Consider the following 8,989-nt stretch of genomic DNA (forward strand, 5'->3'; position numbering starts at 1 on the left):
AGGTGGGCACGGCTCGGACGGGCTATTTATGGATCCCCTGCGGCTCTCTCTCCCCCTTGCTAGGGTTTCCGGCTTCCGCTTCCGATCTGCGCCGCCACCGTCTCCCCATTTCGTCGCCTCATTAGATCCTCCCCTCCTCCACCCCTCCTTCTTCCTTTTGCGGCGGTGATCTCCATGGACAAGTCGCGCGGCTCTTCTTGCGAGGCGCCCTCGGGCAACAAGCGCCGCCGTGAGGACTCCCCTTCTTCCGCGGTGGATCTAGAGCTCGAGGCTTCGCTCCGCTCCAAGTTGGAGGCGGAGCAGGCGGCTCGTGACCGCGTGGCCCGGGCTCTAGGACAGCGCTCGGAGAGGGTGGGTGCGCTTGGATCCGGTCCGCAGGGTTCTGGATCTGGTCACTCTCCATCTCCGGCGCTGGATCCGTGGGAAGCGGCGGTGGCTTCTGGCGGCGGTGTGTCCTCTTCGTCTGCCTCCCTTCCTGCTCAGGGTGGGGGCCGCGGTCCTGACGCTCTGTCGCGCCCTCCCCCTCCGCCCCGTTCCGCTGGGGTGGGTGCGGGCTTTCGGCCGCCGCCTCGGTCCTTCGCGGGGCCGGCGCGTCGGCCGCCCGGTCCGGCTTCTGGGGCGCCTCCTCCTCCGGGGATGGGTGACGGGATCCTCCCCCCCCCCCCGCCACCTACGCACTCCCGCACACCCTCGGCCTCCCAGTCCAACCCCTCGGCGCTCACGTGTTTCGCCTGCCATAGGCCCGGACATTTCCAATCTCGCTGCACCAACCCTCCATTCTGCTTGATCTGTCGTTCTGATGGTCACCTCACGGTCAACTGCATGGCTAGGCAGAAACCTCCCGCGGTCATCTAGTTTGCTTTGGGTCTCCCTGGCTGCTCCTTTTTCGCGTTTGATGGCGACCTTCCTGTTCGGGAGGTGGCACCTGCTCTGTCTAATGCTGCGATTGTTACGGTCAAGGATCAAAAGATCTCGCCTCATACTCTTCTGGAAGGGCTTCGCATTTGGGATGAGGCTGGATGGGACTGGCAAGTGGTGTAGCTATCTGATTTTGAGTTTTCGGTGGTGTTTCCTTCCAAAGAATGTTTGCGGATGATTGCCTCATGCACTAGCTTTACCCTTCCCCTCAATCAACTGGTGGTTTCTGTTAAAGCGGCTTCTTGCAGTGGTACGGCGGTCGGGCCACTCTCTCAAATCTGGGTTCTGATTGATGATTTGCCTGCTGCTCTTCGTTCATCTGCTTTTCTCCTGCCTTTTGGGGTGCTGATTGGGAAGCCCATCGAAGTGGATGAAGATTCTCTGAACAAGGTGGGGCCTGCTAGGATGAAGGTTTGGGTTCTGGATCCTGAAAAGGTGCATGGCTCGATTGATATCTTCCCGTCTCCCAATGGAATCAAGCTTCGGGTGCGGGTGGAGGGGGCGGCTGCCTCTCAGTCTTCACCTCCCCCCCCCCTCCACCTTCTCTCCCTTCGGATAAGCATGATAAAGAGGGGGATGGATCACAGGGTGGCCCCAATCAGAGCAATGGGTCTAACCTTCGCTTCACCCAGTCTGAATGGGATGGTCTGGCAGACTCTGAACGTGAATTGTTTCAATCTCAAGCTCCCTCTGGTGTTGCTCCTCATGATGATTTGGTGGTCCCGTCTGATGCTCCCAATGTTCCTGCTCTTGGTGCTGATACATTGAAGTTTCCGCCCTGCTCTGCAACCCCCGTCTCTGGTGCCTGCTCCAACCTTCCTGCTCGCCCGCTCTCCCCCACTCGATCTGGGATTGAAGATCTCCCGGCCTCACCAGTTCGCGATGTGGTAGAAGCCCAGTCCCTTCGGAAGAAGAAATCCTCAGTGCGCAAATTCTCGGCTAAGAGCCGGAACTCTTCGGGTTCGAAACAATCTATGGCAGGGATCTGTCGGCGTCTTGATCATGATTTGGGCTCTATGTCACGCTCGGACCACCAAGTGGGATCTCCTGCGACGCGGTCGCCTGCGATCCGTTCCCCTATGTCCACGGCGCGCAAAGGCAGGCGGGTGGCCAATTCTGGTGTCCCTATTCTGGAGCGGGCTGAAAAACGTGTTGCGGCGAAGGATCTTCCCCCCACAGGTACACCCACCGTCCCCCCTGCTGTTGTTTCTCTGGTTCGATTGGTTCTTCCTTCTCTTCCGGATGATCATCTTTTAAATATTATGTCGGAGGTGGGGGTGGTGGTTGATTCTTCTGTTGGCTCTCCTAGTTCTCTTCTTTCTGTTATTCGGGCTAACGAGATGGCTCAGGCTGCCATTGCCAAAGCCAAAGAGGCAGTTGCCTCTCGGCCAGGGGCGTCTAGTAGTGGTTCGGCTATGGACGCGGGCGCTGGTAGTGGCCAGCCCCAATCCAACTTGTCTAAAAGGGGCATCAATAAACGTGCTAAACCCTGCGTGGCTCCTTGCAGGTCGAGCCTTCATATCAAAAACCTGTCATATAAATGAGGGCGCTATTCTGGAACATTAGGGGGTTCGGTGCTAGGGGGCGCCGTGACCAACTTAAAGATCTGGTTCGATCTAACTCGATTGATTTTATGGGGCTGGTAGAAACTTTCAAGGAATCCTTCTCCCCTAGTGAACTGTCGGCTATTGTGGGTATGGACAAATTCTACTGGAACTTTTTACCTGCTGTGGGGCACTCGGGCGGGTTTTTGATAGGGGCCAACAAAGATATTTTTGATTTTGTTGCTTTTGATCATGGGATATTTTGGGCCAGCGTTGTTCTCTCCCTTAAAGCTCAGAACACTCTTTGTGAGTTTATCGTCGTCTATGGCCCTGCGGATCACTCCCTGTCTCCTTTATTCCTTAACGAGCTGTCGCTGAAGATCGATGCCTGTACCTTACCGATGGTTATCGGGGGAGACTTTAATCTGCTACGGGGCCCTAATGATAAAAGTAATGATATCTTCTCCTGGCCGCTGGCTAATGCCTTTAACGATTTCATTAGTGCCAATGCTATTCGTGAGCTACCTCGGGGGGGAGCTCGTTTTACCTGGTCTAACCATCAGAGAACTACTATTAGATCGGTGCTTGACAGAGTTTTCATATGTCCCAGGTGGGATTCCTTATTTCCTAGGGCCTCTCTTTTTGCGAAATGCATTATCGGGTCCGATCATACCCCCCTAATTCTTGATGATGGCTCCGGTAGCCTCAGACCTCCGGCTAGATTCCAATTTGATGCTTCCTGGTTGGCGGTAGATGGCTTTGTTGATTTGGTTGCGTCGAAGATCTCCCTTTCTCTAGCTTCTAATGCTCGCTCTTTTGGGCCTCTAGATGATTGGCATGCGTGTTCCTATAACTTGCGTAAATTCCTCAGAGGTTGGGCTCGGAACCGTGCGGCGGAGGATAGTCGTACCAAATCCTTCCTTGAGGACCAGATCCTGTCGCTGGATCGTGCGGCTGATTCGATTGGGCTTTCCGAAGATGGTTGGGCGGTTCGGTATAATCTTGAGGCAGCCTTATTGCAGCTTCACCATCAGGCTGAGATTTACTGGCGCCAACGGGGGACTCTTAACTGGACTCTAAAAGGTGACTCCCCTACGGCGTATTTCTTTGCGATCGCGAACGGCAGGCGTAGACGGTGCGACATTAATAGCCTGCGAATTAACGGTGTTGTATCATCGGAGCATTCTGTTATTATGGCCCATGTGGTGAACTTCTTCTCATCTCTATTGGGGGCTAAACCTCCATCAGGCCTCTCTATAGCTCCCTTCCTCTGGGACTTTGGCCTTAAAATCTCTCCCGAGGAGAATGCCTCCTTGATGATCCCCCTCTATGATCAGGAAATCTGGGAGGTTGTTAACTCTGCTAATCCCAATGCGGCTTCTTGGCCAGACGGCTTTTCTATTCCTTTCTTTCGAAAATTCTGGCCACAGTTGAAACAGTTGGTCTGTAACGTTATCCAGGGCTTTTGCCTTGGCACTGTTGATATTTCTCGCTTGAATTATGCTGTGATTATCCTAATCCCCAAGGTTAAGGGTGCTGATGTTATTTCCCAATTCTGACCTATTGCTTTGATTAACAATTTTGCCAAATTCCCGGCTAAAGGCTTTGCGAATCGTTTGTCGCCGGTGGCCCATAGAGTTATTAGTCCCTTTCAATCTGCTTTTATCAAAGGGCGTTTCATCCTGGACGGTATCCTATCCCTTCATGAGATTGTTCACGACCTCCACGTTCGGAGAGCTAAAGCGGTTATCCTTAAGTTAGATTTCGAGAAAGCCTACGACTCCGTGAGCTGGACCTTCCTCAAGCAGGTCCTTCTTGCTAAAGGCTTCGACGGTGCCTATGTTCATCGTATCATGCAGATGGTCTCGGGTGGCCATACTGCCGTCTCGGTTAATGGTGCCGTTAGTAATTTCTTTGCTAATGGTAGGGGTTTGCGCCAAGGGGACCCTGCCTCCCCCGTTCTCTTCAATTTTGTGGCCGATGCCTTCTCGTGCATGCTTTCCAGGGCGGCCCGTTGTGGGCACATTACCCCTGTAATCTCCCATCTACTTCCGGAAGGTGTTTCCCACTTGCAGTACGCGGATGATACAATTATCTTGGTGGAGTTGGATGACTCCTGCATTGCTAATCTTAAATTCATCATGTTATGTTTCGAAGCTGTTTCGGGTCTCAAGATTAACTTCGCCAAAAGTGAGGTCTTGGTCACAGGTGTGGCTGAGACGGAAGCCCTGCGGGTTGCCAGGCTCCTGAACTGTTCTTTGGGCTCTTTCCCCTTTAAATACCTAGGCCTTCCTATCTCTCCGAGTGTGCTCCATGCTAAAGACTTCGCTCCTGCGGTTGCTAAAGTGGGGAACAGGGTGCTTCCTTGGAGAGGCAGATATAACACTAACGCTGGCAAAGTCGCTCTAATTAACTCATGCTTATCCTCTCTGCCTATGTTTCTTATGGGCTTCTATCTTCTCACGGATGGCGTGCACGCTGGCTTTGACAAACATAGGGGAGCCTTTTATTGGAATTCCGCAGATAATAAACGGAAATATAGATTAGTCAAGTGGCAGCTTATGTGTAGGCCTAAAAACCGTGGTGGGTTAGGTATTATCAATACCCGAGTGATGAACTTATGTTTGCTTATCAAGTGGTGGTGGAAAATTTTAACTGTTGGGCCCGACTCGCTCTGGCTTTCGATCCTTAAGGCGAAATACTTTCCTCTCTCTAACCCGCTGTTTGCTACCGCGAGATGCGGCTCTCAATTTTGGAAATCTCTCGTCAAAGTTCGACCTATTTTCCTAGAGCATGTTAAATTTAATGTTGGCAATGGGACGTCCGTCCGCTTCTGGCTGGACTGGTGGACGGGAGATGCCCCCCTTGCTGAGCGCTTTCCGATTATGTTTTCCTACTGTCCTAACCCGGCTATCTCCATCGCGGAGGTTGCGGCTAATCACTGGGATTTGGCCTTTCGTCGGGCCCTGTCTCCTGAAGAGTTGGAAGACTGGCAAAGTCTCTCTGCCCTCTTCCCCTTGCTCTCGGAGTCGGCTGACGAGGTTGTCTGGCCCCACTCGGCCTCTGGTAGATTTTCGGTCAAGTCGCTTTATTCTAGACTTATTGATGGTATTTCTTCATCCAGATTTTCTTGTGTTTGGAAGTCCAAAGTCCCACCTAAGATTAAAATTTTCCTTTGGCAAGCTTTCCGTGGTCGCCTGCCGACTGCTGACCAGATTAAAAAACGCAATGGGCCTGGCTCTGAATTCTGTCATTTATGTGGGGCTTTGGAAAACTCGAATCACATTTTTTTCAATTGTGTGCTGGCCAAGTTGGTTTGGTGCTGTGTCAGAACGTGGCTCCAGGTTCCTTGGAACCCCTCCTCCTTCTCCGATATCCGTATTCTAGCCAATGCTTTGGTTGGGGTCACCAAGAGGGTGTTTTGGGTTGGCCTGGGCGCCTTATGTTGGGCCTTATGGACCACTAGGAACAAGTTTACTATTGAACATATCTTCCCATCTAAGCCTGCTGACGTTCTTTTCAAATCATGTATATTGTTGCAGCAGTGGAGATCATTGACTAAGGAGGCTGAGCGGGATGCCCTGGACCTTCTCATCAACAAAATTCGGGCTTCGGCATCTCACATCTCCAGTCGGGGCCATGCTGTCTAACCCTGGTGGTGCTGTTTGCGGCGTTTAAGACTCTTCTTCCCGGCCTGCGTGCCGTGTATGGCAGTTGCCTGTACCCTTCTTCCTTGGCGACTCTTTTTATATTCCCTCCTTGCGCTATGTGTTTCTCTCAGTACTGTTATCCTGTTTGGTCTTGTGTGACACTGCCGTGTGGCTTTATTTATAAAGTCGGGCTATGGCCTTTCCTCTAAAAAATAAACCACGCAATTTGACGTGGAGTGTGCAAGGCGGACTGCCCGTATGAGAATATATACATGCATGTCTAAGTTACATCTCTTCTCCCTAGAAGAGCGAGGCTATCATCAAAACATGTGAAGGCAGCCAAAATGAATCAGTTTGGAATGTGCACAATTACCCTGTTCACTCTACGACTTGGGACTCTTGCCAAGTAAACCAATCTTCAAGCTTTTGTATGAAACTTATGTTGTATACATCTTGTGGAGTAAGTAAAACAGTTGATGATTTCCGACCAGTTCATCTCCATCGCCTAGATCGCTCGCTGCCAGAATGCTGGCAGCCACCTCATGGCCAAGTTTGGTCGCACAGAAGGTTGTACTGCAGTTTGGATAGGCTCGTGTCGAGATGAACTTTCTGAATCTATTCATAGGAATTGTAATGCTGCAACCTCTCAAATAATGGGTTCTTCTCGATCCTCCTTTCTGGAGGGTCGAGTCCCATGGCTCTTGCATCTTCGCAGGTTTTGGATCGTGGCTCGTTGCCGGATCCGGAGCAGACGGAGGTTTGTTGGCATAGGATGGGGACCGGAGGGATCGTGGCTCGTTGCCGGATCCGGAGCAGACGGAGGTTTGTTGGCATAGGATGGGGACCGGAGGAAACTTTGGTCGGCTAGGCCGGCCCGGCATCGGCGACGTCACTCGATGCCATTACCCTCCGTGGAGGCGAAGCCGAGGTCTCTCCTATCCACCTCCGAACCCCTCCCGGACGAAAGTCCAAAATTCAGTCTGGATTTGGTGGCGGCGACGTCCTGCGCGTTGTATCCTTCATGGAGGCGCCGTCTTTGGAGGACCTGCTGTTCGGGGGAGAGATGTTGTGGATGATGGGCTACGAGTACCTCCAGCAGTGGCGATTGTGTGGAGGTTGCCAGGTGGTGCGGCGTTGTATCTACCGAATAGATGACGACGAGTTTGGCCGGCATGGTGCAGCTGCATATCGACGACGGATGCGGTTGGATGGGCGAGCGTAGGGCGGTGGAGCTGTCTGGTGCCATTGTGGCGTCGACGGCAACAAGACCGGACGAGGTAGATGCAGCAGTACAACACTGAAGATGGATTGGTGGCAGGTGGTTGCGGCGGCCTCATACCCGGCAGGCGTCCTGGTTGAGGAGTGCGCCGGACTGGTGAGTGCCCCATACCCGGCAGGCGTCCTGGTTGAGATCTCAGGTCTTAGATGTTAGGTTTGCATGCGAGGTCTGTTTGATATTAGGCCCAGACTATCAGCGCCCCTTCATCAACTGGTTAGGAGTAACGACGGATGTTGCCTAGACGGTGACTTTAGTCTTGTTGTTGTATGACTTTGTGTGGTCTTGTGTAAACAATTAATAAAGTGGCTGCATGCATCGTCCAAATGCAGAGACCAGGGGTCCTTCTCCTTTTCTAATTTTTTTTTTACAATCAGGGTACCTTGTAAAGCTGGTACTTAAAGTACAATCCATGCATAATTATCAAAAAAATCCAATAAGGAACAACTCAATGTGAGTAAAACAATATTGGTATCCATTCATCAGCCCATGTGCAGCAGAAGAAACATGAGGGCGGGGGATGTAGTCCAGTAACAGTATGATCAATAGGCAACAAACAAGCAACAACAGTAAGGAGGACATAATTGTGATTATTAAAATGACTTTTTCTGCAAACTTTATTGTCAAATCGCATTCGGTTGGACCATAATTAGCTACAGAACCAAATAAAAAAAAGGAAATCAACACAGATTTTCTTTTCGGAAAAACTTCCAATCTATTCATCTTCAATCATGGCAGTACAACGAACACCAGAAATAAAAATTACATCCAGATCCATAGACCACCTAGCGACGACTACAAGCACCGAAGCGAGCCGAAGGCGCGCCGCCGTTATCGCCCCTCCATCGCCGAAGACGGGCACAACTTGTTGTAATAGACAGTTGGGAAGTCGTCGTGCTAAGACCCCATAGGACCAGCGCCCCAGAACAGCAACCGCCGCCGATGAAAAATAACGTAGATCAGAAGGATCCAAAACGAAGACACACGAACATAGACAAACAACGACGAGATCCGAGCAAATCCACCAAAGATAGATCTGCCGGAGACACACCTCCACACGCACACCAACGATGTTAGACGCACCGCCTGGACGGGGGATGGCGGGGAGACCTTTATTCCATCTTCAGAGAGCCGCCGCCGTCTCGCTTTCCTGAGTAGGACACAAACCCTAACAAGATTGAAAAAAACGACTAAACACGGAGCTCTCCCGCTGGCCCTTGCCAGGATCCACCGCGCCTCCATGGCCCTAGGGCCACTGGAGACAAGGCGGACCTGCGCCGGCGCCGGCGAGAGGCATGAACCCTAACTTTCTTTCTTAGAGGAGGAGGAGGCGGCGGAGCCCTGGCTTTATGCTTGTCGCCAAGCCAACCCGGACCGCTCGCCAAATCAACACAGATTTAACATTGATAGATATGTGGCAAAGACAAATGGAGTGTCTTATTACCAGTACCATATATGAAAAGACACTTCTGCTTCGGTAGACACCCTCTAAACACAAGGACAGCCGAGATTGCCCAATACCCCTTCATAACAGAGGGCAGGATGGGCATATTTTGCAAAAGCTTCTACGTTTCTTCCATATGATCATTATGCCCTTCTAC

Source organism: Triticum aestivum, chromosome 6B (genome assembly GCF_018294505.1).
Source record: "Triticum aestivum cultivar Chinese Spring chromosome 6B, IWGSC CS RefSeq v2.1, whole genome shotgun sequence".
NCBI lineage: Eukaryota > Viridiplantae > Streptophyta > Magnoliopsida > Poales > Poaceae > Triticum > Triticum aestivum.